This window comes from Solenopsis invicta, chromosome 4 (genome assembly GCF_016802725.1).
Source record: "Solenopsis invicta isolate M01_SB chromosome 4, UNIL_Sinv_3.0, whole genome shotgun sequence".
NCBI classification, from domain to species: Eukaryota; Metazoa; Arthropoda; class Insecta; order Hymenoptera; family Formicidae; genus Solenopsis; species Solenopsis invicta.
Genome location: NC_052667.1, coordinates 13446580 through 13469749, shown reverse-complemented (window position 1 = coordinate 13469749; position 23170 = coordinate 13446580). Strand labels below are relative to the sequence as shown.

Here is a 23170-nt window from a genome sequence, read left to right as displayed (position 1 = left end):
TCTCGATACTGGCTCCGTAGCAGAATCGGCTTTTGTTAGACTGCGAATGTTTTCTGACGCTTGAGATTCTTATTTGATTTGATCATTTTGTGTCCTAGCGTTGGCATCGTTGATTTCTCTTCGAGTTGGCTCTGCTGATGTTTCTAGCGTTGGCTCTGTTGATTTTCCTTGCAGTTTCCAATTTTTTAATTTGGATTTATAGCATGTATAGCAAGATATATAACTATACTGAGGTGTTTATTTGCGCTCAAAATTTAAGAAGGAGAGAAGTCCAGATTAGAAGGATAAGATTATTTTATTTTATAGTAGTATAGATTATAAAAATGCCACGCATAGCGAAAAAGAGTGTAGATGAAATTTTCGAGTCACTGAAAGATTTGAATTTTTTCGATGATAGAGGTGAGATTTTAAGATTAACAAATGCGATTTGGCAAACCGCAGAAAAGGCGTTAAATGGAGAGCTATCGATGAAGTATATATATTTATATGTATCACAAGACCGGAATGGAATTTTAAAACGATTCCGACAAAAATACAATATTAATAAAGATGTGTTTTCGGAACGGGTACAATTAATACGAGTAACGAGTCGAATAATTCAAATACTTCAAACTGGTCGATGTCTCCATGTGCTCTTAAGCCGTGGCGCACTATTATATCGTTAGATAAACAAACATGGCATAAAATATCATAATGCGGAATAGAAGATATTGACAAATGTAATAGTTTGCGACCTGGATGGACAGATATCATCTTCAATGAAATATGGAAGCAATTGAAGATACCATGTTGCTATACATTTAAATCCGCAAAAATTAATCGCAATGCAGGAGAAATATTTTTAAAAATAAAAGGAAAATGCCCGGAATGCGGTGCATTCTTTAATGCATATAGTCTGCATGAGCCAAATAACGAAGACACCAATATACAAATTCATATTTCCACTTTTGACACAACAGATATTGTACATAAAAAAAAGCGACAGTTACGAAAACCCGAAAGAAGCCGCGTGGTTAAAGATTTACGTGCGATGTCTGCGTACGGTTGGCGAAGGGAAAAAGCCAACGAAATAATGAGTTTTGGTGATGTAGAGCCAGCACACTTGTACAATGAAACAGTGTTACGCAAAGCGAAGCAGACGGATAATGATGAAAAATTAGGTGTTAATCAAATATCTGATCCTATTGCATCAATTCTGTCATTAAAATACAAACCTGAATTTTCAGGAATTATAAGAGAAATAGGTTTAGATAAATTTTTTGTTATTTACTTCAGTCCCGAACAATTACTTTTATATCAGCAATTTCACCGACAGACGCAAAAAGCAGGAATATTAAGCATAGATGCAACAGGATCTGTAGTAAAAAAAATAAAGAAACCTGATGGATCTACAAATTTCTTGTTCCTATACCAAGCCGTTGTTCCATTTAAATAAAAAATTTTGCCTGTTGTGCAAATGATATCCGAAAAACACGATACGAATATCTTAACATATTGGTTACGGGAATGGTTGCGATCTGGTGCAATTTGTCCAAAAGAGGTGGTAACCGATTATTCATTTGCACTTCTAAATGCTGTGGCTCTAGCATTTAACAATTGCGATCTCAGTACATATGTCGAAAATTGCCTGACTATATTGCAAAATAATGATTATAATAATAATTTTCCAAAATGTATTATCAGAATCGACATTGCATATTTAATAAAGTTAGTCTGCCGCTGGAAATGTTTTAATGACAAACATGCGCGTATAAAAGATTTTTATGTTAGATGTGCCGGAATCTTAAGTAAAATCACAACTTTTGATCATTTTAATCAAATCTGCCTTGATATTTTGACAGTGGCATTTTCAGAAACAGAAGATATGAATAATATCACAATTACATGTTTCAAGGCTCAACAGAGATTACTACAAATTATCAAAAGTAATGATTTTCAATATTATGATGAAAATATAAGAGATGAACACTTTGACGAGACTCTTGACTACGATTCTGGTAATCGCATAAATAATTTACTCCGCGATTTCGAAACAAATAGTAAAAAAGTGATACATTCCGGAGATAGGCCGAATCCATATTATTGTCCAAGTTTCGGTACGAATCTATTAAGAATTTTAAAAGAATTTCCATTATGGACAACTATAATGCCATGTGATAAAACGAGCGTTGCGTCTTCAGCTAGAAGCGAGCAATATTTTAATGAAATAAAAAATATTATTTTTAAAGGTATGAAGAACATACGCGCGGACAAATTTATAATATCGCACATAAGATCACTCGCGGGTACAATGAAAATTTTAAACGCCGATACGACAACGTCTGATGAAAGCAACGAATTTCTGAATAACAGTGAAGTTGAGATTCATGAATGTTACACTGAAGATGACAATACAGTTACATCCATTGCACACAATTCATCCAATAAAGAATATTTGACACATCCCACTCTTTCACAGACAGCTTTTCTCAATGAAGTTGAAACCTGGAAAGGCCAAAAAGACAAAGCTCTAAAACGAGGTAAATATTTAAGAGTATGCCCCGATATAGAAAGTATTCATAAAAAACCTCGTTTAACATCAAAAATCCCGTTACTGCAGAATGGCAATGTCTTACGCCCACAAAATATTTCGGGGCAATATGTTATGTTAAGAAATACATGTGCGTTTGACAGTATTGTGCAATCTTTACTAATAGGTTATCGCGACTGGATCATGTATCATGAATACATTAATAACACCTCAAACATTATAACAGACTTTATTAAAATGATATGTACATTTGGTACATTGCAAAAAGTATACAAGGAAAGAGCATTAATATTAAATAAAATATTTCAATCAACTAGTGGGACGATTGTGCATATAACGTCAGTCAATTAATAGACAAGTATTTAATAGAAAATTCGTTCTCATATAACGTGTCTCAAGAATGCTCAACGTGTAAATGGACGGATAATAAAAACATAAAGGTATTAGAAATAAATCCTAAACCAATATATGAAAACAGTATACGCGGTTTGCAAATAGCTGTTAATCAACGGATCGAAGAACCAAACAAAAAATGTAAGAGATGTGCCAATGAAAATTTAATTACAAATTTTGTTACAGGGCCTCATCTCTTTATAGACCTTGAATGTCTTCAGTGGAGTGATCTTGCTAGCAAGCTCGGATATAGCGATTGGTCAGGTACGCTTACCCTATCTGAGATACCGTTAGACATACAGTCTTGCAATTCCACATACAAACTAGTGGCAGCAATAGAGTACATTGGTGGCACTAATAAAAATGACATTGGGCACTACATCGCTCACTGTCGTCGAGTAACGGGAAATTTGGAGGTATATGATGATCTAAATAAAAATAAAACTTCATTGACAGCATCATCCAGAATGCTGTTACAGAAAAAGAAAATATCCCTCTTAATTTTTATAAAACAATAAAATGTAATCTCCGTTGCGCCCGCGCCCGCGCGCACACACGCACACACACACACACGCACACATTCTATCACGTGTAACTGAGAGGGTTTGGAGTCAGAAAATACTGGGGGAGTGACGAACCCCAAGGTCCTGATCTCCGTTGCACACACACACACACACACACACACACACACACACACACACACATGTACACGCGCACACACGGGATCAGATTCCTGCCACGTCCACGCCGTTGATCCTGGATAACGCCGAGAGCAGGATCCACACACACGCACACACGTGCGCATGTGCGCATGCAAACACACACACACAAGTATAAAATGTAAGTCCCATCGTACAACCTATTCGCAGTACACTACCCCGATTCACTCAATCATTTAATGCCTACTGTATCTCCGAATCCTTTGAAGTACAAACGAAAACAAAAGTACAAACGGGTACAAACGATGCTCTTTCGAACGCCGTTGGCTGCTTTTCTATATCTTATAAAATGGCTAATTTCTTGGTAGAAGGGTGTATGTAAAAACTGAAAAACGCTGTATCTTCGCACCCCTTGAGGTACAAACGAAAACAAAAGTGGTACAAACGAGTACAAACGATGCTCTTTCGAATAGCGTAAACAAAATTTAAAAATCTGTTAGTTGAGCATTTTTTATTTTTTTACCCCCTTATATTTTATTATCCCTTGAGGTACAAACGAAAATAAAAGTGGTACAAACGGGTACGAACGACGCTCTTTCGAATGCCGTTGGTCGTTTTTCGATATCTTATACAATGGCTAACTTCTCGATGGAAGGGGTGTAAAACTGAAAAGCGCTGTATCTCCGAACCCTTTAAGGTACAAACGAAAACAAAAGTGGTACAAACGGGTACAAACGATGCTCTTTCGAATGCCGTTGGCCGCTTTCCTATATCTTATAAAATGGCTAATTTCTTGGTGGAAGGGTGTATGTAAAAACTGAAAAACGCTGTATCTTCGCACCCCTTGAGGTACAAACGAAAACAAAAGTGGTACAAACGAGTACAAACGATGCTCTTTCGAATAGCGTAAACAAAATTTAAAAATCTGTTAGTTGAGCATTTTTTATTTTTTTACCCCCTTATATTTTATTACCCCTTGAGGTACAAACGAAAATAAAAGTGGTACAAACGGGTACGAACGACGCTCTTTCGAATGCCGTTGGTCGTTTTTCGATATCTTATACAATGGCTAACTTCTCGATGGAAGGAGTGTAAAACTGAAAAGCGCTGTATCTCCGAACCCTTTGAGGTACAAACGAGAACAAAAGTGGTACAAACGGGTACAAACGATTCTCTTTCGAATGGCGTAAATAAAATTTAAAAATCTTATAGTTGGGCGCTGACCATTTTTCATCCCTTAATATCTCTTTACCCCTTGAGGTACAAACGAAAAGAAAAGTGGTACAAACGGGTGCAAACAAAGTACAATCGATCTGTATTAATTATTTTTGTTTTTAATAAAGTTGGGCGCTAACTTCACATCGGTCACCTGCGCTTACCGTTACCAACGCTCGCGATTCCGACCGCTCAGCGGCGATTGGTCGTCGCGACCACCGCGAACCAATCGCGTCCCCGCTTAGGCTGGGTCCACTTGTCACGAGGCATTAGACGCAATAAGCTATGAGGCTACTTGTAAATATCACATCCAAATAAAGATTTAGTATTTTGTCATCTAAATACCGAGTACGATTATTATACCGAACCCGACCAATCCGGCTTATCCGCAACCGTATCCTGACACCTACCGCAACCGCACGAAAACCACCAGCGTTACATATCTTTAATTACAATCAATATTTTTCTACGATTTTTTTTTTTTAAACAAAAGTTCAAGATCTCAAGAGTGCAACTGCACCATCGGCATTGCCGAAAAATAATTTATTGTGAAGTTATAAAAGAAAAACCATTAAGCAAAAATGAGAAATTGGTCTAAAATCCACTTTTCCTTCAAAAAATCATATTTTCGCAATAAAAAACATGTAGAGACATTCAAATACGGCGTTTCAAAGCTAAAGAGTCACACTTTCAAAATAAAATTTGGCAAAGTCATTCCTTTTAAAAAATATAATTATGTAACATGGAGAATATGAGGTACTTTGGGCAACTAAAAATCTACTTTAAAAAAAAAATTATATCTTTGCAACAAAAAACTTTGAAGAACTTTACAATACGGCGTTTTCAAGCTAAAGATTCAAACTTTCAAAAAAAATTATATCATTGTCATTTCTTTTAAAAAATGTACTTATGTAACAAGGCAAATATGAGGTATTTTTTATTAAATCGTGTCTAAAATTGAAAATTGATGTGTTTCATGATATACTTTGGAAAAACTCTCTTTTCTACAGCATTTTATAGTATTCCAACTTTAGACAAAGTACATGCGAGTAACATTCGCAAACTGACCTGTTCGAACGTATTTTGTCCAGCTTTTCTTATGTAAAATACTCACAAAAAAGGTTTTACTTACACACTATATGGGTCGCATTGATCCTAACAAAACTTTGCTGCCATGTCGTTCGAATTCTAGTTGACCAAAGAAGTTGATTAACCATATCAATCGAAAGAGGAGATTTCAAACTTTTTTTACGTCTTGGTCCAAACCTTTTATCTCATTCTTCACATAGCAAGCGTTCAAAACTTCATATGGGGTCTCTCAGACCCACTTACGTGTTTAAGGATTAAGGTTTATACTTTAATTGTGGAGAAGGATTTTGAAATCTAATAATTGCAATTAAAAAAAAAGTTTGACAGAAAATTAATCGTTTTCTGTCGGTAAAAAAGGACTATGTTTAATATCCCCTTAAGTGGTACTATCTTTGTATTTTAACTAAAAAATTTTATTATGCCAACTCATGTCGTAATATCTTGAACTTTAAATATTTCCATGAATGACAATATTAGTTATCATTACTTCTTCACAATTTTGCAAAGTTGAAATTATATCTTCTATTATAAAAAATATGTATATTGCTTAACACTAAAAAACACGTGAAATTAGTACAAAATTACCTTTTCAAAAAAAGATAAAAAGCAGAGCCAAGTGTGTGTGCGTGCGTGCGTGCGTGCGTGCGTGCGTGCGTGCGTGCGTGCGAGCGTGCGTGCGTGCGTGCGTGCGTGCGTGCGTGCGTGCGTGCGTGCGTGCGTGCGTGCGTGCGTGCGTGCGTGCGTGCGTGCGTGCGTGCGTGCGTGCGTGCGTGCGTGCGTGCGTGCGTGCGTGCGTGCGTGCGTGCGTGCGTGCGTGCGTGCGTGCGTGCGTGCGTGCGTGCGTGCGTGCGTGCGTGCGTGCGTGCGTGCGTGTACTCCTCAAACATTTATTTTTTTCTACATAGCTCAAGTGGTACCATCTTTGCGGCGGGGCCCGATAGCGCACATCCCGATAGCACACAAACCACTCACAATGGCAGATGCCTAGAGATTTTCCGTAGGTTGGGTTAGATAAATCAAGATGATTGGTTGGTGGGCTATCGGGATGTGCGCTATCGGAACCCTCTCCCATCTTTGTACCTTACTTGAAAATTTTTTTTATTTTAACCCATTTGCGACTCTTTTTAATTTCTATATAAAACTTAAGTAGTACTATTTTTGTATTATTGAAAAATCTTCTTATTCCAAACTAAGTGGTATTTATTTGAAAATAAGCATCTTAAATTATGAATCCAATCTAAATATATTTTTCCCAAAAAATGTATGAAATCTTTAAATTGCCCCAATTATAAAGAAAATATATTGCTCTTTAAAATAACTTTTGTACTATTTTTCATGAATAAAATGCAAATGATAATATTTTTATTTTTTTAATAAGACCCAAGTAGTAATATTTTTAATTTTTTTTTAAACAAAATTCAAGTATATACTCTTTGTGTATTTTTAATGAAAAATCTGTTCTAACCCAAGTGGATATATTTAATTAAAAAAAGTTTTAGTGAAATATATAACATTAAATTTTATAAAATTAAACAGGAAACAAAAATATAAAATTTTATAAAAATAAAAAGTTTTTAATTTACAAAAACTTGGCGCTGCTAGATAAGAACAGTAATAAAAGAAATATGCCTAACATTACATGTTATTATTTTTATGGTTGCAATATTATATTTAAATTATATTTAGATATCTATCAGCGCCAAGTGCACCCACGCACGCACGCACTTGGTGCCTCTTTTTACCTTTTTTGGAAACGTAATTTTTTGTATAGAACAAGTATAGAAGGCCCATGTCAGTTACAACGGTTCTTGCCGAATAATAATTTTTTAGAATTAAAAAAGGGGCTAATGAGAATCAAGACACTGATGTTGGTGCGTATATTTCTGAGATTATTTAATATAAATTCAAGAACGTTTCGACCCTGTTTCGGGTTATCTTCAGCAAAGCAAGTCGAAATCAAAAAGCCTCCACTTCACATGGCGTGGTCCAGATGCTATTCTGGAATAACTTTTCTGTTATTTGTTTAAATAAGATGCAATTAGAAAATATATATCAATATAATACAATAATTAAATTAAATATAATAAAAAAATTTTGATTAAAAAAACAATTAAAAAATATTGTTTGTTCATTGGGCTGTAGATTAAGGTTTCTTTATATATGGACCTATTTCATCTATTGATATAAATATTTATGTTTCTTAACAATATTATGATGCACACAGCACGGGACCGCATGCCTTTTTCTAGACGTCTTAGAGTCAACATTTGAAGGATGTCTGCAGACGTCTATGCAAAGTCGATTTGCAGTCAACTTTAAAAGCCTGACTTGGATGAGTCGACTTACAGTCGATATATGCTCGGTTGTACTGTTAGGGAATGTAGAGATTCAGCGGAAAATTTAGTAACGTCGCCCGATTTTAGTTTGCTAAATGCGGATGAATAATTATGGATGAGTTAAATTAGTATATTATTATACGCGAATATTCTGCTTTGGCTCTTTATTGCCACTACTTTATTAAAAAATTATGATATTGCAATGTTTCCAAAATATTACTGGCATATGCCATGCGATGTTGCAGGCATATTGTTAATTTATGTTTCTGCAATGTCTCCGTAATATTGCATTGCAATCTGCAACATTGCAACGTTGCTGCAATGTTGCTGGAATTTTCTGTGCTGTATGGGTACATAATGATAAAAAAATGTTTAAAGTTTCTATTTCTGTACTCGTATCGATTTCAACTTAGGTGCGTGCAATTTACCTACTTTCCCCTACAGTGCGATGCAACGATTTAAAGGGTCATAGTAGGTAGCTTGACTACTGACGCTAAGTCGGTAATGATAAGGAACGCGCGCGCTCGGAATGGACATGAATAATTTTATAGATCAAATATTTTTATTATTTATGTTTATTACTTTATTAGTCTACATATTTATGTATAACTATATATATTTTGCACACTGAAATGACTCAGTAGAGAGGAGATTGCAGCAAGTGGTTGCACGAGAAGGATACTGGACCGACTATTGAGTTGGTTCCAGTATTATTAAACGGTTCTTTTTAGAACCACCAATTTATTTTACGGTGGAACATTTATCCAAAGCGCATAATTTTATTATTATTTAAAAAACATTAAAGTACCAACTTTTAATTTTAATTTATTTAATTTTAATATATATAATTTTAATTTATTTCTTTATTTTTTCTCACTTTCACTAAAAATATTTTATACATAATTATATATAGTTATACATAAATATGTACACTAATAAAGTAATAAACATAAATAATAAAAATATTTGATCTGTAAAATTATTCATGTTCCGAGCGCGCGCGTGCGTTATCGTTATCGACTCAGCGTCGGTAAGTCAAGCTACCTACTATGACTCTTCGAATCGTTGCACCGCACTGTACGTATTTGTCTGTATCGTATTTGTTCCTACGGTCTTTTGAATCGTTAGTGTTACGTACGTGGTTGTCAGTTTACAGTTTCCTGTAATTTTAGTTTACCTGTCCGTTTGATTGTGGTTTTTTCCTCCACCTTATTTTCGCACTTAATGCTAACTTCCTGTGGTTGCGGCGCACAGTGGGATGAAATGAAAATCTAGCTGGACAAAACTTCAATTTTTGAAAGATAGTAGCAAAATTGTTTTTATAAGGATTTTTGTGATCACTGATTTTTAATTTGGATTTAAATTTAAGAAATGAGATTTTCTTGAGACTTAAAAAAGTTACACAATTAGAATTGACTATAATTTATTATAATTATCTTATAAAAATCATTTTATAAGAATAACACCAAATTATTTAATAAAAACAAACAATTTATTTTAAAAATAGACAATTATTAAAACAAATAATTATTTTTATTGTTGCTTCTCTTCATAGGATTCTGCGGGTTTAATTATTAAAAGCAAAAGCACATCAATAGGTAATTCTTTATTCTTTATAAATTTTGATGAACGAATGTTTGATATAACAGGATCAGACATTTGCAACATGGTATGTATTAAATCTGAAGTTATATTAACTCTGGAATTTTTGCGAGTATGTCGTTCTCTTACTCGTTGATATAATTTATTATTCGTTTTTTGGGCTTCTTCTGACATTATACCGATTGGTAGAATCACAGACATAGCTGCTGCAGCATCATGGATTAAAATTTTATGTACACTTGCAGGCATTCGATACCAGTTGTACATTTTTACATATAATTTTGCAGTTTCTTGTGTAAATTTATTAAATAGATCGCTGTTTAATTGATGACCACTAGATAAAGCCGTTAATATAATATAAAATCTTTAAATTAAATTTTCATCAACTCCAGTAATTTCTGCAGTTTTTTTGTAATTTCTAAAAACATACGGCTCACATTTCCTGTATTTGAAGTACCTTTACTTTGTAAAACCTTGTCAACTTTAATACTGTTACGTCCAGAATTCTCGAAATAAGTCTCTCGGGTCGGTTGGCAGGTAGAGACTTAGAGAAATAATTCGAGCGAAGTAGGAAGGACGGAACAGGCCTAATCTCTCGCACACATGTCTCCGGGCGAGTGCGACGAGTCGAATGCGTAAGGTGAGTCAGAATGTAGGTCAGGTGTCGAGAATGACGACCTATGACTCTCATTCAGACTCTTGCATTTGTGTAGTCCTTATTTTGCGTAAACGAATTGAATCGCTTTTACGCGGGATCGGACTAAGTGCAATTTTATCGGAGCGGAAATTAGAGGTGATTGAAGTAAAGAAAAATGATTGAAATTAAGAATTACAATTTTATTTTAACATAATAAAAGAAATAACCAATTACAATGATAGGTGATGACTAAAATAATAATTATTAATTTGCAAATAACATTTTTGTTAATAGAGAACATGTATAATAAAAAGAAGAAAAATCTTATGTTCTTAATAAAAAAACTTAAATTCTAATTGGTTACATTTGTGCTTAACGAGATATAAGTGTACATGTGTAGGTGTATTTTATGATCAAGGGATTTTTAGTTATCCAGGTAGGCTTTGGAGCGAGTCGAAAATTTCTTCAAATTCATTGAGTACTCTTCGATTCGCTTCGATATTTTCATTTACTATATTCTCTACCTGTTCGGGAGTAAATAATGAATCGGAATGCGGGTTTTCTTGGGGAAACTCTAGCGTGGGGGAATATGGATCTTCCGGAGGTCTTGAACAGGTGAATCGGAATTACGATGAAAAAAATCGGTGGAAGGTGTAGGAGGAAAATCTGTAGGAGAAAAGGTTGAATCCCGAGGAGATGCTAAGGGCTCTGCAAAAGGATCGAAGGTAGAAGACGGTGACCCTGGTGGTTGTTTAAAATCTGGTTCTACGTGAGATCCAGGAGAGTAAGAGGGGGAAGGATAACGACAGGGGGAAAGGGAGTGTGATTCGGGGGACGGATTTGAGACTGGCGGAGATGAGTCGGTCGGTTCGTCGGAAGTACTCAAATTAATTAGAGCGTTAGGCAAAACAGAAATTTTTGCTCGCTGATTGCGTAATTTTCCGCAGAGCGATAACGATGCGCCAAGCCTCCGGAGCTTCTTATTTCGGCGATTCCGACAGTTTTTAATGGCTCTTCGAGTTTTATGGTCAGGGACTTGCTTACGCACTAAAATGAATTTGAGAATTAAGGCTACGTTCTCTCTTTCTTATAAAGGGAAATAAAATTTATATTATAACTTCTTGAAAGAAGAAAAAAGAAAAGCAAAAGGAAAAAGTTTGAATTAATAAAAGGAACGGAATTCTTCGTTTCCGCTGGAAGCAAAGAAAACTGCGAATTCAATCGAACGAGAGTTCGATTGTATCCAGCAGGGAATAAGGAGAGTCGCGGACCCAATCGCGAGAGCTCGATTGTATCCTGCGGGAAATAAAGAGAGTCGCGGACCCAATCGAAAGAGCTCGATTGTATCCTACGGGAAATAAAGAGAGTCGCGGACCCAATCGAAAGAGCTCGACTGTATCCTGCGGGAAATAAAGAGAGTCGTGGACCCAATCAAAAGAGCTCGATTGTATCCTACGGGAAATAAAGAGTCGCGGACCCAATCGAAAGAGCTCGACTGTATCCTGCGGAGAAAAAAAAAGAGAGTCGTGGATCCAATCGAAAGAGCTCGATTGTATCCTACGGGAAATAAAAAGAGTCGCGGACCCAATCGAAAGAGCTCGACTGTATCCTGCGGGAAATAAAGAGAGTCGTGGACCCAATCGAAAGAGCTCGATTGTATCCTACGGGAAATAAAGAGTCGCGGACCCAATCGAAAGAGCTCGACTGTATCCTGCGGGAAATAAAGAGAGTCGTGGACCCAATCGAAAGAGCTCGATTGTATCCTACGGGAAATAAAAGGAGTCGCGGACCCAATCGAAAGAGCTCGATTGTATCCTGCGGGAAATAAAGAGAGTCGCGGACCCAATCGAAAGAGCTCGACTGTATCCTGCGGGAAATAAAGAGAGTCGTGGACCCAATCGAAAGAGCTCGATTGTATCCTACGGGAAATAAAAAGTCGCGGACCCAATCGAAAGAGCTCGACTGTATCCTGCGGGAAATAAAGAGAGTCGTGGATCCAATCGAAAGAGCTCGATTGTATCCTACGGGAAATAAAAAAGGTCGCGGAGCCAATCGAAAGAGCTCGACTGTATCCTGCGGGAAATAAAGAGAGTCGTGGACCCAATCGAAAGAGCTCGATTGTATCCTACGGAAAATAAAAAGAGTCGCGGACCCAATCGAAAGAGCTCGACTGTATCCTGCGGGAAATAAAGAGAGTCGTGGACCCAATCGAAAGAGCTCGATTGTATCCTACGGGAAATAAAGAGTCGCGGACCCAATGGAAAGAGCTCGACTGTATCCTGCGGGAAATAAAGAGAGTCGTGGACCCAATCGAAAGAGCTCGATTGTATCCTACGGGAAATAAAAAAGGTCGCGGACCCAATCGAAAGAGCTCGACTGTATCCTGCGAGAAATAAAGAGAGTCGTGGACCCAATCGAAAGAGCTCGATTGTATCCTACGGGAAATAAAAAGAGTCGCGGACCCAATCGAAAGAGCTCGATTGTATCCTACGGGAAATAGAGAGAGTCGCGGACTCAATCGAAAGAACTCGATTGTATCCTGCGGGAAAATAAAGAGAGTGAGAGTAATAGAGGGAGGAAAGGAAGGGTGGTGCAATAATACTGAGTATATGAGTGTTTTGAAAAATATAATAAATATCTTATTAGAGAGAGAAGGTAGTCTTATGAAGAGTAAAAATAAAAAAAAATAATAATGGACGGCTGAGACTTACTGTTGGGTGAAGTTTTGAAGGTGCGAACGATTTAGTGGTTGGCGGAGCGGATTCAGCTTACAACGGCGGACGGTTGGTCGACGGTTGGCACTCAGAGTGTTCGGATCTCACTATGCCGCGTCAAATTTAAGTACGATAAATACGAATCCGAACGTCACAAACTCGGACATATAATGTCACGGAATGTGCGCCGGATCGAACTAGAGTGAATCGCGAACGAAAAATGAGCGATTGATCAGAATGAAAAAGGTGCGGTATGTGCTCGTAAGTGACTGTAAATGATTGTAAGAAAGTAAGTGCTGAGTAAGTGCTCGCAAGCTCCGAAGCTCCTTCCTTTTATACCTGATTCTGCCTATGGTTCCTATGGGATTTTAATCCGCAGGTGTACCGTCTCTTATTATTGCCCACGCCCTACCTATTAATTGCGCGACAAGTGTTTCAAGTCGGTGGGGTCAATCATCCGCGTTTCAACGCTTGCTTCCGCCCAAAATCGGCACGTGTCAAGGATAGACCAACCGTATTGACTCGACCGGACAATTTTAGCGTATCCGCGCGGTTAAGATAGGCCATCTTTTCGCAATTTTTCGGTTGCTTGGCTGCATCGATTTCGGAAGAAAAGAATTGTTACTCCGCAGGACGTAACAATACCTAAAGCTTCATATAATTTTTCATGAATTTCTTTTCGTCGTTTATTAATATCAGAAAGTGCCTCCTGACTGGCATTCCTAATTGTAGGCGCTTTAAAATTTAACTTATACGAAATATGCAAAATACATTCTAAAAATTTTATCTATGCGTGCATGGTTATAAGGCCATATTTTAAATTTTTCTCAATTACAGGTAAATGTGTAATATTATTTAAATTGTTCATATTTTTTGGCTTACACTTACAAATGTAACAAGTTTGACATGGAATTTTTGTTAAGGCACTAATAGCTTTACCATCCAACATAGTTAAATACATAAAAAATGAACACGATACTCTCTCATTAATATTTATTGGTTGTAAGTAATCGATTTCATTTTGTAATTTTCGTACTTCTTCTTCGATAAGTATTGCTGTCTCCTTTTTATTTATATAAAAGTTTTATGGGTCGACACGCATATGTAGATGATGGTCGACAATTGTGCCATAATATTACTGGTTTATTAACATCGTCAGAATATCCAACCAAGCGTAATGACACAAATAACATAAGAAATAAATTTGAGTCGCTAAATGTCTTCTTAGAATTTTCATTTTTGCTTTTATTTCCACTATTATTGCACTTGTCATTACTGTTATGTATATTGTCTTCTAATATATGAGGTTTTTGCATATATTCAGAATGGCCAGAACTACTCTCACAATCCCATTTTGAAATTAATTGCATTTTTTTAATTAATAATGGAACGGTGATGAATTTAGTTAACCGTTTAATTGTGTGATTTAATAAATTTTGTAAAGGAATATGGGTACCTAAGAATAAATTAAAATTAATTAAAACGCGAATTAAGGAAAAGTTAAAAGTGTTAATATTAGGATTGAATAAGTTATAAAAAATTATTTAAAAAAAACTTACAGAAACAAAAAGTTTTAAAAAGAAAAAAAATAAATGTCGAAATATTAAATAGTATAATGTTGTTATAATTTAATATTATTATAAAATTTAATATTTTTAATATAACTATTTGAAGTTAAATGTTATTTAAAAATAACTAAAATAAGTTACTTAAGTTACTAATTTTTTTAGCTTTATTGTTTAATTTCTGACTTTTAACTACTATTACCAATACCAATTAGTACAATATTAATAATCGTTATTATGTGTATCTTTATCAATAACAATGATGCCATCAGGATAACATTCTTGTTTTGCATGTTTAATTTTCTCATATGCTGGATAAATGTTGGCATTATGTAATTTTGCTCCTAATCTGGTTTGGATATATGCATCACGCGACATATCAGTATTTAGTATGAAAGCTAAAGCTTCATTAGGTATATAAAAAATTGTACGAACTCGATCTAATTGCGATTGTTGAATTATTTGTCAAAATTTTATTGGTTGAGATGATAGACGTTCATCAGTGGATTGTGATAAAACATCAGCTGCAGCTCTTTTTCCTTTATCATACAATGATATTTTTGCCGCAAAAATAATTTCTTCTGTTGACATATTATTTTTCAATTCTTCAACTCTTCATTGTTTAGTCTTATTACTAGCACAACTGCAAAACTTTTTTTCGGACGACTACCAGCTTTATTCATTGATGATTGAGACTTTATTTCTGAATTACATCAAGTTTTGTATTATAAAGAAATATTTAACACAAATAATTAATTAGTTAATTCAACAATGATATAAAATTAACATTTTAAGTAAGGTAAATTAACAATCATTGTAACAGCGTTAAGACAATACCTCCTCGCCTGTGTCACAGTCAAAGTAATACTGAATAATTTTTTACATTTACAATTTCCAACTCAAACTGTGCGCCGCATATTTGTTGAACTTGAAACACAATCATGAAACCAAAATAGTATTATAAAATTATTGCTTTAAGAAGCATATATAACATTCCCCTTCCCCGGAAAAACTGTAAATTATTTTATTGCAAAAAAATGATACCTCAGTCAAGATTCAAACTTGGGTTTTCCGAATCTTGTTTCAAATCCAACGAATATGCGGGGCGCAATTTGAATTGGAAATTGTAAAAATTAAAAATTATTATTTGGCACCAAGAACCGCTGTGACTGATATAGACCTTTTATTCTCGTGTTTTAATTTTGTTTGTCCGATATAACAAATTATTGTTTAAATTGTTTAAATCATATAGGTTCTTATAACAATTGTATCGTTCATTTTCTATTAAATTAAATGTGACAAAATCATATGTAGAAGTATATGTATTCAGAAAAATATTCTATCGTTTTGAATGAGATAAGATATAAAAAATCATAATTTTATACATGTTTACATAAATAATATACTTTAATCACATATGTTTTATCATTTCGATAACATATATGTATGACCTGATTTCTCAGTGATTTAGATGTATTAACACAAAGTGTATTACAGATCATCATTTAGAGATCAGTTCACAGTATTCAAACAACATTTGATACTGTTACTATTTGGATGGGTGACCGCTTATAAATTTTTGAAAAAAATTTCTCTATGAGACCAGCACACTCATAAAAATATTATTTAAGCTATGTGATAAAACAATTTAAAAATACAGATAATTCATTTAACATTTCAGATAAGTAATTTAAAATTTACAAACCAAAAACACGTTAAAATATTATCAATTTTGATAAAACATGATCAGACAGAAATTGAAACGATATATATGCTATATGATAAAAACGAAACAGAAGTATAAAAAGCTATCTAATATTTCAAATAAGTAATCTGAAATTTATTAATCAAAAACACGATTCAATCAAATATTTATTTCTCTGTCTGATTTTATCAGACTTTTTAAGCAGGGCTCATCCCTCGAAATAACGTAATGAATTTATTGCAGACAATTCAAGATCGAGAATAATTCCGTACGGAAAAAGATTATTAGAATGCCAATAGTAACTAATAGAATGCCAATAGTAACTATTCAACGGCAATAGTTTTAAGCATTCATCACTACTGCAATGAGTACTATAACACTAGTAATAAATAGTTTCCATTACACAATTATAAACTATTAATTAGTGTAAACTTTCAGAATGAATAATAAGAACTACTAAAATAACCACTAATGCAGATATTTAATAGTTTACACTATTCTCGTACTAATAGTTTAATAGTACAAATTAATAGTGTGCAGATATGTGGAATAAACTAATAATGCACGTTTTGCACAGTGCATACAGATAAATATTTTTTACAGCATTTAATAATGTGTATTATATTATCAATAATTAGAATTCTTTAATTTTTTATTACATACTAATATATATACATATACATATATATATATATATATATATATATATATATATACAGGGTGATTCAAAATAACCTATTGGTCCCGAAGCTGGCATATTCGTAATCGAATTCTGAGACGATTTTTCCTTTTGCAAAAATTTGTCCGGAGCTTAGTTTTCAAATTACAATAAAAATTAGTTAGCGTATGACGGGTTAGGTACAAGTGGTAGACAGGGGCGGCGCGACTCACTGTTACACGCGGGTGTATCCGTGGAGCACCTCCTGCGCTTAAATGACTGACAAAAGGACATCACATTCCTATTTAAACTTTCTCTCTCTCTCTCTCTCTCTCTTTCTCTCTCTCCGTCACTTTAATTATGCTACATTTAACTTGTCAAATTTCGATCTGTCATCCGGCCGTCAAATATCGGGATGACCGTGAAATCTTCAAGTAAGTTTACATTATTATAATAAATGTACGCCCGCAAATAATAAAATTTAATGCAAATTAGATTACTTAAATGTGCACTTGCAAGTTAAAAGTAGCACTTTTAAAACGCACAAAAAGGAAAAAAAGGAGAGAGAGAGAGAGAAAGAGAGAGAGAGAGAGAGAGAGTGAGAGAGATAGAGACGGGGAAGAAGGGGGCTTTAAACAAGTTTAAGCACGTTCACTCACGCACACGGCAATCAGCTTATTGTTTCCACGATGCGACAGTTCAATTTAAATTTGTCCTTTATCCAGATCTATCCCTCGAAGTTGTTTCATATTTTACCACATTACTATTTATTCTGCACTTGATCGATAAACGCGGAACTACGCGACGAACCGATCGATCAACTTTATTAATTACTATTCTAATCACTACAATTATTCGATTAAAATTACTCGAAGAAACACATGTTTACGTTACGGTCACACAACACGTGTTCACTCGACGATATCAAGCAGTCGACTGGATATTATTGGTTATGTTGTTATAAGAGTGTCGAACGATTGGTTAAAGCCATAAGTCAAAACGCGGCAATTTAAAATGCAAATATTGGTTAATACAATTTACATCAATACAATTTATTAGAAAAATGTTGCAAATGCATATTTATCATTATTTGTTAAAAATTGTATGATAGTGACTTTATCAAGATAATTAAATATTATTCATTCTAAATATTCAAAAAATAATTTTATCAAAATCAATTTTTTCTAAATACTTTTTTTATTTCTTATTTTTGAATATTTGTGAAAACTGTGAAAATATTCCTCAAAATAAAATATTTGATTGCCCTGAAAAGGGCAGATTATCCGTTGCTGCAAGGAGATTTCAAGAATTATATCCTTAAAGTTTTTTTTATAATAAATATTCTAAATAATTATCTTGATAAAGTCACTTACAATTTTTAACAAGTAATAATAAACATGCATTTGCCACATTTTTTTAATAAATTGTATCGATGTAAATCGTATTAATCAATATTTTTATTTTGAATTACCGCGTTTTGACTTATGGCTTTAACCAATCGTTCGACACTCTTATAACGACATAACCAATAACATTCAGTCGACTGCTTTATATCGTCGAGTGAACACGTGTTGTGTGATCGTAACGTAAATACGTGTTTCTTCGAGTAATTTTAACGCATTGAATGATTGTAGTGATTACAGTAGTGATTAATAGTAATTAATAAAGTCGATCGATCGGTTCGTCGCGTAGTTTCGCGTTTATCAATCAAATGAAGAGTAAATAGTGTAAATGTGGTGAAATATGAAACAACTTCGAGGGATAGATCTGGATAAAGCACAAATTTAAATTAAACTGTCGCATCGTGGAAACAATAAGCTGATCGCCATGTGCGTAAGTAAACGTGCTTAAACTTGTTCAAAGGCCCCCCCGTCTCTCTCTCTCTCTCTCTCTCTCTCTCTCTCTCTCCTTTCTATCCCTTTTGTGCGTTTTAAAAGTTCTACTTTTAACTTGCAAGTGCACATTTAAGTAATCTAATTTGCATTAAATTTTATTATTCGCGGGCGTACATTTATTATAATAATGTAAACTTACTTGAAGATTTCACGGTCATCCCGATATTTGACGGCCGGATGACAGATCGAAATTTAGCAAGTTAAATGTAACATAATTAAAGTGACAGAGAGAGAGAGAAAGAGAGAGAGAGAGAGAGAGAGAGAGAAAGTTTAAATAGGAATGTGCTGTCCATGTACTTTTGTCAGTCATTTGAGCGCAGGAGGTGCCCCACGGAAACACCCGCGTGTAACAGTGAGTCGCGCCGCCCCTGTCTTCCACTTGTACCTGACCCGTAATACGCTAACTAATTCTTATTGCAACTTGAAAACTAAGCTTCGGACAAATTTTTGCAAAAGGAAAAATCGTCTCAGAATTCGATTACGAATATGCCAGTTGCGGGACCAATAGGTTATTTTGAATCACCCTGTATATATATACGAGGTGTGTTCAAAAAGTATCGCGAATTTTGAATTTTCGCGGGTTACGTATATTCGAATTTCGATCTTTTTGTGGCGTTATGTTGGTACTCATGTCTCTCACTTATGCCGACAAGCTCGGCCATTTTGAATGTTCACTTAATTGTTGACAGCTGCTTTGCTTGCACGTGTTTTGGATCGTCTTCGATTTTTACCTATTCAAAAAAATGGATCAAAGAACCTGTATCAAATTTTGTGTGAAAAACGAAATTAAGTGCGCGGATGCATTCCGAATGTTGACTGTGGCATACGGAGAAGCTACCTTGGACCGAAGCAACGTTTATCGGTGGTACAAAATGTTCTCAGAAGGCCGAGAAGATGTGAACGACGAAGAGCGTGCCGGACGCCCGAGCACTTCAACAACAGACGAAAAAATTAATGAAGTGGAGAAAATGGTATTGGCCAATCGTCGAATCACCGTTAGAGAAGTTGCTGAGGACCTAAACATATCGATTGGCTCGTGCCATTCGATTTTTATCAATGATTTGGGCATGAGACGGGTCGCCGCGAAATTCGTACCAAAATTGCTCAATTGCGACCAAAAACAGCATCGCATGAACATTGCTAATGAGATGTTGGACTCTGTCCGCGACGACCCAAATTTGCTCCAGAGGGTCATAACTGGTGACGAATCGTGGGTTTATGGTTATGACGTGGAAACCAAAGCTCAATCATCTCAATGGAAGCTGCCGCACGAACCAAGACCGAAAAAAGCGCGCCAAGTTCGGTCGAATGTGAAAGTTTTGCTGACAGTTTTCTTCGATTGCAGGGGCGTGGTGCATCATGAGTTCTTGCCACAGGGTAGAACGGTCAATAAGGAATATTACCTGCAAGTTATGCGCAATTTGCGCGAAGCAATCCGCCAGAAACGCCCGGATTTGTGGAAGAACAAAAATTGGCTTTTGCACCACGATAACGCCCCTGCTCACACATCGTTGCTTGTGCGCGACATTTTGGCCAAAAACAACACACTAATGATGCCGCAGCCACCGTATTCCCCAGATCTGGCCCCCTGTGACTTTTTCTTGTTCCCTAAACTGAAGAGGCCCATGAAAGGACGACGTTACGCTACGCTTGACGAGATAAAGACGGCATCGAAGGAGGAGCTGAACAAGATAAAAAAAAATGATTTTTTGAAGTGCTTCGAAGATTGGAAAAACCGTTGGCACAAGTGTATAATATCTCATGGGGATTACTTTGAAGGGGACAAAATAGATATTCATGAATAAATAAATAATTTTTGAAAAAACACAAAATTCGCGATACTTTTTGAACACACCTCGTATATATACAGGGTGTCCGTCCATAAATGTCCGAGCAAATATCTCGTAACTGGTTGAAGTTAGAAGAAAGTTTAATAAGGAAAATTTACATGGTTTTTAGTCGGCTACAAAATGCACGTAAAGAAATTTTTTTTACTCGTCACCTTTTGGAGTTATGAAGGTCAATGTAGGTTTTTTAAATGGGTTCCTATAATTTTTTTTACATATTTACATAGTAGAGGTAATTTTCAATCAAAATTATATTAGGAAAAAAATTGCTACGACGCATCGTTTACGAGATAATCGGCATGCAAAGTATTAAAGTAATAATTTGGATCGAGTATTGTTGAACAAATTTGGAATATCAAATAGGTTGAGAAAGTAAACATTGTTTTTTCATGAAATATTTATTAACAAATTAATTAAGGAATGGTTCGAAATTGTTACCATCATGATCGATACAGCATTCAACGCGTTTTATAATGTTTCTTATTGTTAACTGCAGCATTTCTGTTGTAATACTTTCAACAGCTCTAGTGATTTTATGTCGTAAATCTTCTTCATTTTCAGGAATAGTTGCATGAACAATATCCTTAATATACCCCCAAAGGAAAAAATCGCAAGGTGTCAAGTCCGGAGATCTCGGTGGCCATCGTACAGGACCATTAGTACCCATCCAACAATTAGGAAATCTATTATTTAAAAAGTTAATTACAGCACGTGTATTGTGTGCTGGAGCACCATCTTGTTGAAAAATAATATTTCGAAAAACTGATAATGGAAGATCGCGTAAATAATCTGAGAAAGTTGTTTGCAAGAATTCCAAGTATTTGTCACCATTAAGATGACCATGGAAAAAGAAAGGTCCAATAATTTTTGTTCCGATGATTCCGCACCATATGTTGACCGAAAATCTGCGTTGGAAACCTTTATCTCTTTTCGCATGTGGATTCACATCGGACCAAGTATGCACGTTATGTCGATTTTCCATACCACAATTGGAAAAACAAGATTCATCAGACCATAATATTTTATTAAGAAAACCAAAGTCAGTGCGATAATTAACTCGAAGCCAGTGGCAGAACATTAATCGGTGATCTGCATCTCCTTCATGTAAAGCTTGTACTAAATTATTACGAAACGGTTTGAATTTGAATTTTTTTAGTACAGCGTGTACGTAACTTTTCGATAATTCTACATTACGTGCTACTATTCTTATAGATGTACGTCTGTTTTCAATAAAACTTAATAGCACACTTGTCTCTTTTTCTTCATCTGTTTTGATTGTACGTCGTTGTCTTGTTAGCGATCCTGTTTGACGCAATTGATCTTCAATTTGTCGAAATGTACGATTATTTGGTATTCTTCGTTCTGGATATTTTTGTTGATAAAGTAATCGTGCTTCATTTTCATTACGCATACTTAAATACCAGATCTCGAGCATATCACACTTTTCCGTAATTGTAAACATTGTTCTCACGCGCTCGTATATAGACGATTGACTAACAGACTCATACTACCCTGTAATTCATATTACGTGCTATACAAATACTTTATTTACAAATCAAACAGTCGTGTATTTTGAAAAGTTGAAGGTCAGCGATCCTATTCGATATAACAGACTTCATACGAGCGCGTGAGAACAATGTTTACAATTACGGAAAAGTGTGATATGCTCGAGATGTGGTATTACAACAGAAGTTGGGTATATTAAGGATATTGTTTATGTAACTATTCCTGAAAATGAAGAAGATTTACGACATAAAATCACTAGAGCTGTTGAAAGTATTACAATAGAAATGCTGCAGTTAACAATAAGAAACATTATAAAACGCGTTGAATGCTGTATCGATCATGATGGTAACAATTTCGAACCATTTCTTAATTAATTTGTTAATAAATATTTCATGAAAAAACAATGTTTACTTTCTCAACCTATTTGATATTCCAAATTTGTTCAACAATACTCGATCCAAATTATTACTTTAATACTTTGCATGCCGATTATCTCGTAAACGATGCGTCGTAGCAATTTTTTTCCTAATATAATTTTGATTGAAAATTACCTCTACTATGTAAATATGCAAAAAAAATTATAGGTACCCATTTAAAAAACCTACATTGACCTTCATAACTCAAAAAGGTGACGAGTAAAAAAAATTTCTTTACGTGCATTTTGTAGCCGACTAAAAACCATGTAAATTTTCCTTATTAAACTTTCTTCTAACTTCAATCAGTTACGAGATATTTGCTCGGACATTTATGGACGGACACCCTGTATACAGGGTGTAACAAAACAAAGGGACCTGAAGTATACCATGAGTTAGAGCAGAG

General features: G+C 35.0%; 1 protein-coding gene across 4 annotated transcripts in view; it reads right to left on the bottom strand.

The window, feature by feature from the left end:
• Window positions 1-23170, bottom strand: part of LOC105199537 (opsin, ultraviolet-sensitive) — a 713170-nt gene that overhangs the window by 633898 nt on the left and 56102 nt on the right. The window lies entirely within an intron of this gene.